The sequence below is a fragment of the Meles meles genome, chromosome 1, assembly GCF_922984935.1.
Source record: "Meles meles chromosome 1, mMelMel3.1 paternal haplotype, whole genome shotgun sequence".
Classification (NCBI taxonomy): domain Eukaryota; kingdom Metazoa; phylum Chordata; class Mammalia; order Carnivora; family Mustelidae; genus Meles; species Meles meles.
In genome coordinates, this window is record NC_060066.1 from 89,193,084 (window position 1) to 89,203,616 (window position 10,533).

At 36.2% G+C, this 10,533-nt stretch overlaps 1 pseudogene; it reads right to left on the reverse strand.

The window, feature by feature from the left end:
- Positions 1-1,165: 1,165 nt before the first annotated feature.
- Positions 1,166-1,951, reverse strand: LOC123934596 (annotated as a pseudogene).
- Positions 1,952-10,533: the final 8,582 nt, after the last annotated feature.

Sequence of the window (10,533 nt, forward strand, 5' to 3'; positions counted from 1 at the left end):
GTACGTATGGCTTTGTCTTTCTCCTTTAAGTTCTGTCAGTTTTAGCTTCATGTATTTTGAGGTGTTATTATTAGCCACATATAAGATTGTTGTGAATTTTTATCATTATGAAATGTCCTGTATCTCTAATATTATCACTTGTCTTAAAGCATAATAGTCTTCATCTGATATTAATATAGTTACTCCATGCTGAGCCCACTGAAGGCTTGGATCCCAGGACCCTGAGATCATGACCTGAGCCAAAGGCAGATGCTTAACTGACCACGTCTCCCAGGTGGCAAATAGTCAATTATCTTTTGAAGAAATTTTTCAAAATGAGAAAAACTGACTTTTTAAATCCCAACATATTACCCTTGCTTACACATTCATTTGTATAGATCCCAGTTTCCATCTGGTATTATCCTCCTTCCAACCCAAATAATTTTCTTTATCATTTATTTTAGAGCAGGTCTGCTACTTTCAAGTTTTCTCAGCTTTTGTTTGTTTGATTGTCTGAAAATGTCTTTATTTCATTTCCTTTTTTGCAAGATGTTTTGGCTGCCATATTTTCTTTCAGCACATTAAAGATGTCACTGTATAGTCTTCTTGCTTGCGATGTTTCTTGTTAGAAATTAGAACTATTCTTATCTTAGTTCTCCTCTACACAATGTCTATGCTTTCTCCACTTGCTTTTAAAATTTTGTCTTTATTACTGGATTTTAGTAATTTAATTATGATACTTTTTCTTGTGGGTTTCTTTGTGTTATTTTGGAGTTTGATGAGCTTATTGCATCTGTATTTTTAGTTTTCATCAAATTTGGAAATTTTTCAGCAAATGTCTTGAGATATTTTTCTGCTTCCCTTTTTATGTGTCTCTAATTATGTGGATTTTATTTTATTTATTTTTTAACTTGGAATTTTAACTACATACATAAATAGCAACATGAGAACAAAGAGTTCTGAGGCATTATCTCTAGGTGAAAGGATTTCTGATTATTAGTCCACTTGTAGTATGGCATTACCCAAGGTAACAAAGAAGCCTGGTATCATTTTTCCTGAAGAAGAAAGCCAGTTTACTACAGTTGGTTCTGACTCTTCTCTACCATTTTTCTATAGAAAACTGGTTTACTGCATGGAGTTTCCAGTTTACTTATAACAGATTAAAATGGGCAGAGCATGGAGCATTCTACTCATTTCCAAGTGAATGCTTCATATTCCTGGCTTTTGAAAGTTGTCTTTCCACAAATCTTCTATGACTACATATGCTTGTAAATCCCAGACACATAATGTCTCCCCATTTATCTGGACAAATATGATGGCTTGTTGTGAATAATAAAGAGAGGCAGCTGGGGCGCCTGGGTGGCTCAGTGGGTTAAGCCGCTGCCTTCGGCTCAGGTCATGATCTCAGGGTCCTGGGATCGAGTCCCGCATCAGGCTCTCTGCTCAGCAGGGAGCCTGTTTCCCTCTCTCTCTACCTACCTCTCTGCCGACTTGTGATCTCTCTCTGCCAAATAAATAAATAATCTTTAAAAAAAAAAAAAAAAAAAAAAAAGAGAGGCAGCTAATCGCATGAACCCAGGTAGATACACCAGCTTCTTTATTTTTGAACCTCTAGCCAAGAGAAGTCCAACAATGTCAGCAAAAACAACAATACCAGCTCTTGGAAAAAATCTAAGAGGTGCATTTTGGAGAGGAGCTGTCTAACGCCCACTGAACCAAGCTCTGCACCTGAGGCTTAGTCTGTGGTTGACACCAACTTGGCTATGGCTCACAGTAATGTTGGAGATGTGAGATGCTGGGTCCTCGGTTCCTCCACCTGTTTAGACTGACCCTCAGGAATAGAGTGCAGTGAAAGCTCATTAACCTTCATGAAAGTTTTGTGAGATGAGTCCTTTTCTGATGATGCATAGACTTTGAAGGTGAGCAGACTCAGGCTGACTGGCCCCACAGACCTCAGAATTACCTTGAACATGTTGTTTGCAGAAGTGGCTCCAGCCTAATTACATGAATTTTAGACCTTCCAATATTGTCATAGAAATTATTGAGACTATTACTTTTATTCTCTGGGAATTACTCTTAGCATTTTATTGCTGTGTACTTCGGATTTGATAATTACAAATGTTATGTTTTCAAATGTAATCATCTTTTTTCTGCAGTGTCTAATCTACCGGTCTACTGAATTTTTATTTCACAAAGTATTCTTCAGTTTTTGAGTTCAATAATAGTTTCTATTACTCTCCTCTTTATGCTCTGTATTACTTTAATAAGATCTTAAGCATATCTATCATAACTATTTTAAAGTCCATCATCTATGATATTTATGGGCCTGCTTCTATTGACTGATTTCACTTCTGGCTATGGCTTAGAGTTTGCTACTTCTCCATTTTGTCTTGAGTGTCTGGATTTTGTTATTTTACTTTAACAATTTTCTTTCTTTGGCAGGTGGTTAATTTACTTGCAGTGCAACTTAATCCTTTGTGAATCTAAAGAAATCTTTATTCTAGGACTATTTCTGAGGCATGCCCCTTTGTTAGCCCTATTTCTAATATATGACCTTTTTCTTTTTTTTAAAAGATTTTATTTATTTATTTGACACAGAGAGATCACAAGTAGGCAGAGAGAGAGAGGAGGAAGCAGGCTCCCTGCTGAGCAGAGAGCCCGATGCAGGGCTCGATTCTAGGACCCCAGGATCATGACCCGAGCCAAAGGCAGAGGCTTAACCCACTGAGCCACTCAGGTGCCCCTATATAACCTTTTTCTACTGAACTCTAATATCCCGGGTATTCAACAGACTCTGCTTGGCTTATGGGAATTCAAATGTTCCCTGCTCTGCTTGAGTTCTAGAAGTCATTTAGCTTCCCCAAGTGCTTTGTTTGGCATTATGAAGTTTTACCTTGAACATAATGTGAAGTTTTACCTTGAACATAATGCAATTTTATATTCAATAAGGACTCAAGAAGATCCCTTTCAGGTTGTTGGAGCTCTTCTTACATATAGGTTCCTCCTCTCCGGTTCTCTTTTATGCCAATCCCACCTACCCCAGCCTCGCTGTGCTCAGCTTTTGTTCTTTCTTCCTCCAAGAAATGGTGTTTGTAGGCTGTAAGCAGAAAGTTGAGGCAAGGGTAGAAGTCACTTTGTGTGTTTCTTTTCTCTTAGGAGCCACCATGTTACACTTCTTGTTTTTGAATGTCTGAAAACAGGTTTTTCTCTAATATTTTGTCCAGTTTTCCTGTTGCTTACCACCGGAGGTCAAGGAGCTGAAAAAGACAAATCAGGAGAAAAGTTTTTCTTCAGCTGCTCTGGCCTTTTTTTTGGTTCTTCGAAAGGAAAAATAATCAAGTTGATAATTGCCTGAAAACTGTTACATTTATCCATTCTGCTTAGAAAAGTCTTCCCATGCATCTCTACAAGCTGCCTCCTTCTCATTCCTTAGTTTCCAAAAGAAGCTTTCTTGATCACACTATTTAAAGACATGATTTATCATTTTAATTCTTTCCTCTTTTCTTTCATCCAATTTATCACAGTCTGTAATTATCTTTAATTTATTTATTTTTTACACGCGTGACGTCACCTCTCCCCGTGCTATGTAAGTTGCACAAGGAAAGAAATTAGTACTCCTGTATTCCTCAGCCTCTTGCTGGCCCACAGGTAGGAGCCAGGAAAGATTTCTTGAATATGAGTATGAATAAGGGTAGTATCTAGCCACATGCTCTAAAATTTTAAGGTACGGTGATGCTAAGCAACATAATAGTGAAGGCCTGTGGAGTAGGTTATGCTTATGTGTTCCTGTAGAATCTTCTTTTTCATATATAGTAAAGAATTAAATCCATTATTTTCACAAGAAAAAGTGTGACTTTAAATTTTAGATATTTAGCTGTATTTGATACTTCTCTACATGCAATCTAAATTTGCTATACTTTTATTAGGAACATAAATGTATAGTCTCTGGCAGTTCATTTGAAATAAAATTGCTTACTATTTTCTCAATATTAACCAGTTTTATTGAAATATATTGGTTTGGTGGTATTTCAGTTTGGATTGTGATAATTGATAATAAAAATACCATAGAATGGATGGCTTTAACAATAGAGTGCTAGAGGTCGGGAAGTCCAAGATCAAGGTGCCAGCATATCCAGTGTGTGCAGAGACACTCTTCCTGGTTTGCAGATAGCCAATCTTCTCATCTTCTTGCTGGATCCTCACAAGGGGAGAGATCCTCTCTCTGGTGTCTCTTTTTATTTTTTTTATTTTTATTTATTTATTTTTTTTTTTTACTAATCCCATTTATGAGGACTCCATCCTCATAACCTGATTACCTTCCAAAGGCCCCAACTCAAATACTATCACACTGGGGATTAGTTTTCAATGTATGAATTTTGTGGGGACACAAACAGTCAGTCCACAACTGGTGGAGAAAATATTGCTGGAACAATGATATATATAAATACTATGTGCCAGTTTTAAATTTGGTTGACAATGAAGGGGCTGGTCTGCTCTAATGTGAAATAACTGTGTTCACGTTACTGATTTCAATTCTGAAGTAGATAGAAAAATAGCTGACGTAAATAGTCATGCTGTACTTAGTTTTACATTCTCTTTTCATCAATTACCCACTTCACTAAAATTTAGGTCTGCATTTTCTTGGACTTTAAAAAAGAGAACATCCCTATCCAAGACCTTGGGATTTGATATTCTTTTAGCATTACTGGCCTACATAATGGAGAACTAATCCTCTCCCCAGCTGGGGATTGGTATTTGGGAGCATAAACAACTTTGTGACAGGTTGGTCCTGTACTTAGTTATAGGAACTATCTTGGAAATTGTAGGATATTTTTAAATATTTTCCTTTGTTTATTTTTTAATTGTTCCCAGAGCTTTGTATTATGATTATGTTTATGGACTGTTTGTCTTCATCAGGTATTGGTAGCTTTTAGTATTTCATGCAGCATCCTGAATATATTGTGTTATAAACTAAAACATTCAATTTTTAAAAGTTATGCCTCATGATAATATAATTTTAATCATAAACCTTCTTAAATTCATCTGTGCTATATTGTCATAATTCAGCATAAAACTACAAACTTAAACAGAACTTTAATTTATTCAGGTAATTCAGGTAAATCAAGGATATAATTGATAGTATATATAATTTTTTAGATATTTTTAAAAACACTTAGAGAGTATGACTTCTCTGTCTTGATGATAATAGTCCAGCATAAATATTTAAAGACATAAAAAAATTCTTATGATGTGGTTAGAGGAAGGTATTTATTTAATGTACTTTGCACATAAATTTTCAGATATGAAAGAGAAGGATCAGTTCTAATCCCCTCAACATTTCTTGAACATTATGATATTTAGGCTATTGTATGAATACTGTCAAGATGATAATGGACACCACTAGTAGCTTTTGTGTGGAAGTGGGAGTGACTTTCAAGGTCTCAGGTAACCATGGTCCAAGAGTAACTTACATTTCAGTCTCTAATTTATTTGGCCCCACTTAGCTTTTTTCATCACTGAGAACACTTACTCTCAGGCCCACTTTTCCTAGAGTCCTAAACATGTCCGATGATAAGCTGGAAGCCTCATCCCCACAAGTAAGTGAGATATGGAAATAGCTTTGTTGTGCTAAATACGGTGTCTACTTTTTTTTTTTTTTTTTTTTTTTCTCATTTTATTTATTTTTTCAGCGTAACAGTATTCATTCTTTTTGCACAACACCCAGTGCTCCATGCAAAACGTGCCCTCCCCATTACCCACCACCTGTTCCCCCAACCTCCCACCCCTGACCCTTCAAAACCCTCAGGTTGCCCCAACCTCCCACCCCTGACCCTTCAAAACCCTCAGGTTGTTTTTCAGAGTCCATAGTCTCTTATGGTTCGCTTCCCCTCCCCAATGTCCATAGCCCGCTCCCCCTCCCCCAATCCCACCTCCCCGCAGCAACCCCCAGTTTGTTTTGTGAGATTAAGAGTCATTTATGGTTTGTCTCCCTCCCAATCCCATCTTGTTTCATTTATTCTTCTCCTATCTCCTACCCCCCCATGTACGGTGTCTACTTTTTTAACTTTTTGCTTGTTAAAAACACTCTGCATCTCTGTCAGTCCCCTTTCCCAGTTTGACTTCCCTAATGGGTTAAGATTTACTTTGCTGATTACCCTCTTTCTTTTTATTCTTTTTTTTTTTTTTTTTTAAGATTTGTTTATTTGAGAGAGAGAGAGAGCAAGCATGCCAATTGGCTGGGGGTGGGGAACAGGGGGAGGGAGAGAATCTCAAACAGACTCCCTGCTGAGGCTGGAGCCCACCTGGGGGCTTGATCCCATGACACATGACCTGAGCTGAAACCAAGAGTCAGACGCTCAACCGATTGAACCACCTTGATGCTGATTATTCTTTCCTTTTAGATTGTTTGGGCTTGCTTCTCCCTTTTCTTACAATAAATAAATAAAAGAAAGAGGGAGAGAGATGGTAGTTAACTTCCTTTTGGGGAAGAAAATAAATTTGTAAGATTGAACAGAAAGGAATAATATAATGAATATCATACCCAATCGTCCCTTTGTAGGTATCTCTGCCTTTCGGCATAGTTGCATTCCATACATATTTATTAAATAAATGAGTAGATTAATGAATAAATCAACCATATCAAGATATTTTAAACATTCTTATAGAAAGAGGACTATTTTTTTCCAGGCTGTCTAAATCCCCAGGCCTGGAAGAATTAGCTATTTAAATCTATTCTTTCATTATTATGTATGTGTGTGTATATATATATATATATTCATTATTTCTTAAATATCTACCATATATATATATATAGTAGATATATTTTTTTATGGTAGATATGCTTTTTTTGTGATTAATGCAGTTCACCCAAATCAGTCACTGATGGCTCACTTTCTGTTCAATAGTCATTGTAAAGGGAGTAGGAAGGTCTCCGGTGGGAGAACCCTGTGCATCTATATACATACAGCTATAACATTGTCATTTTATTCTGTAATTTGTAAACTAAAGAAGGTCAGTTTGTTAACTCATTGTGAATAGTTTATTTTTATTTGGAAAGTTTTTAATGTTCAAAAGTTTAGATAGAAATTTGCTGATAATAAGGCAATTCATAAGCCTCACCATATCTTCTGACCTTTTTATAAGTTTTCCTACTTCAGACACTCACTTTCTTGTGAAGTTTCAAAATCCCCATTTGCTTTTTTGTACTCAATTTCTTTTTTTCCATGAGTTTAAGATGTTTTTCTAAGAGGGAAAAGTGTATCAATAAGTTCCTCAGCACTGCTAAAATTATCAGTGAACATCTTGTCAGACAGTGATGTGTGAATCTGTTTTGTATGCCTCTATTCAAGGCCAGGTTTGTTGATGGAGGGAAACACTTTCTCATTTTCAAACCCAAATCCCACCCTGTGTAGAACACATTAGTATAGTGCAGAGACTTCTGTGGGAGAAGACACCATTTTAATTTGTTTTCTAGCCTTCTTATTTGTCTATGTTTCCACAAACATTAAGTTTAAAACAATGGACTCTACTATTTGCTCTTTGGATTCATTGATTGCTTTGAGATACTCTATTCCTTTTCATTTAGACAAAATTCTTTAGTTCTAAGAATCTGTGAGTTAGGAGTTAAGCTTCTTTGTCATGTTCTTTAAGGTCCTTTGGTGCTGGTCCAGCCTGCGTCAGCTGCTGTAGTGATCTTAGAATAATTTACTTATCCCTTAATGCCGTCTATGAAAGAGGAAGTCAACCAGGTTTGTATAAATGCAGGATCCTAATGTGACCACTAACATTAAGCCACTAATGCGACCCTCTCATTAGCTATTACTTTCAGTTAGGTGTTCTCAAACAATTAGCTTTCAAGCTACACGACCTTATTTATAGCATATACATTCCCTGATGAGAGAAGAAATTACTTCTGGGAAAGCTGAGTCTCCAACTTTTAATTTAGGTACTAAATTCAGACAAATTACCTCAGTTGGACTTTCTTCTTGTGGAATTACTAAGCTCAATTCTCTTGATCATGTGACACTCTAGGCATCATGAGCCTCTTAAGAAGAGAACCACTAAACTCCATGGGTGCTTAGAGCACACAGGGAGATTAATGCAGCAGAGACCTGCTCTTTGGAAATAGCATTAAAAGTTTTCAGATTTTCAAAGCATTCCCAGGAAAAAAAGTCCTCACAGCTTATTAATATCATTTGAAATCATGTATTTGTGGGTTCCTGTTCTTAAACATAGATTTGTCAGAAGTATTTGTTGTTGCTTCTTTGACTCTGTTTTCTACCATGAAATCTGAGACTCTGGAGTCACTTTAAATGATAGTCCTGATGGAGTTTTCAAAATCAATAATATTATTTATTGCATCAATAGTCACATGGTACTTTACAGTCTGTATTAGACATGCTCATTTTTATATCTTAAGATTAGTTTTTTAAAATATATTTTTGCACAGAATTAAGTGTTAATTTGATGGAAACTCTGCATTTAAAACCATCACTTACTGGGTTACAATAAATTAAAATTGAACGTGTAAAAAAAATAGTCATAAAAAATAATCATATGGTACTTTCTAGGGTGCCATATCAAATTTTCTTCAAAGAAGACTTGGTCTTCACCCAAAAAGAGTTTCCTAAAAATGCAAAGTCTTACAACAAATATTAAATATATTTCCATCAATTTTTTAAGGTTTTATTTATTTATTTGAGAGAAAGAGAGAGAGTGAAAGAGAGAGAGAACATGAGAGGGGAGAGGGTTAGAGGGAGAGGCAGTCTTCCTGCTGAGCTGGGAGCCTGATGCAGGACTTGATTCTAGGACTCCAGGATCATGACCTGAGCCGAAGGCAGTTGTTTAACCAACTGAGCCACCCAGGTGCTCCTATATCCATCAGTTTTTTAGGTGTCCATTCATACTGGGCACCTAATATTTTCTATACTCTGGAGAAACAGCCAATATATAAGAAAGTCTTATATAAGACTATATCTATCTATCTATCTATCTATATATATATAAGAAATATATATATAAGATATATAAGAAATATATATATAAGAAATATATAACAAAGTCCTACTTTGTTATATATATAAGAAATATATACATTATATATTTCTTATATATAAATAAATATATATAAGAAATATATAACAAAGTCCTACTCTCCCACACTACTTTTATTTTATTGTATGTTGAGGACTGGGTTTGAAAAGGACAGATAGTACCAAGAAAACCAATAAACAAGAAAATAATTACATATTATAGCAGGTGCTGTGGAGAAAATAAGGCAATGTGATAACTCAGTAGAGGATACTTCCAAGCTCTCAGTAAAGATGTCATTTCATCTGAGTTCTGAAGGATGGAAAGGAGCTGGCACTGGAGGAGAACAGAGGTAGAGTGAGAACAAGTGCAAAGCCCCAAGCAGCTTGCCTTTTGAAGAAGAAAAAGGTCAGTGTGACTGGACTGGATCAAGGTGAATGAATAACAGATATGCAGAAGCTGAGTTTGGTTTGGGAAGCAAGAATCAGATTATAGAGTCCAGGTGGGATTTTGTTTTCAAGGCCGTGGAGTTCCTGAAGCATTTTAAGAATGCTTAGTGTCTTATTAGACTTTATTAGACTTTAAACAGGATGTCTCTAGTTGTAGGGAGACTAGGTCATAAAGCCAAGGGTTAAAACAAGGAAACATATATTGGGAACCTGTTCCAGTGTCCCATAGTTATCACCTAGGACTAGATGGGGTTAGGAGTAATGGAGAGGAATGATATGAGATATATTTGATATATTTTGATGATGGAATGATGGATTGGCTGTAGGAGATAAGGACAATAAAGAAGCAAATGATGATTTATTGATTTTTGGCTTGAACAACTGAGTATCATTTTCCAAAAAAGAGGGAATAATGGAAATATATAAACTGGAAGATTGTCAACAAGTGTAAAGGAAGCAAACTTGCAACAAGTCATGGGATCATGGAGTTGTTATTATTTTTTTTATGTGTTTTGTATATGTTGTATAAAACAAATACAATGATGTGCAAAGTTCTGTGTTAAGTGCCATATGCAAGAATAGAACAGATATAATTTTTGAATCAATCACGTTTTATTGAAGGACTATTATGTCCTAAGCACTATGCTAAATCCATCATATTTTTAATTCTTCCTCTCTAGCATGCCAAAAGCAATTAAAATATGAATGTAGTAATGGAGGCATATATAAAGTACTGTGGAAACAGAGAGAGGGAGACATAGTCATCCCTGAACGTGGGGCAAGGACATCTGGAAACAGTGATTATTTCAGCATTCCTAAATGTGAGGGTCTGAGGCTTGTAGGAGGACTGGGGTTAGGGCAGAAGGCCTAGTGACCTCGTCTCAATACCCAGAGAGGGAGGTTGAAGGTGATTGTGGAGACCCCACGTTCTCATGGCACTGTTAGTACTTCAATGACAACATCTATAATGGCCTTTCGAAGTGAGAGAGGAACTTTGCCAAGTAGAAATGGAGGTGGCGGGGTGCTTTCTAGGGAGAGAAAAAAAGCCCGATGTCTAGGTTTGGTATGGAGGAAT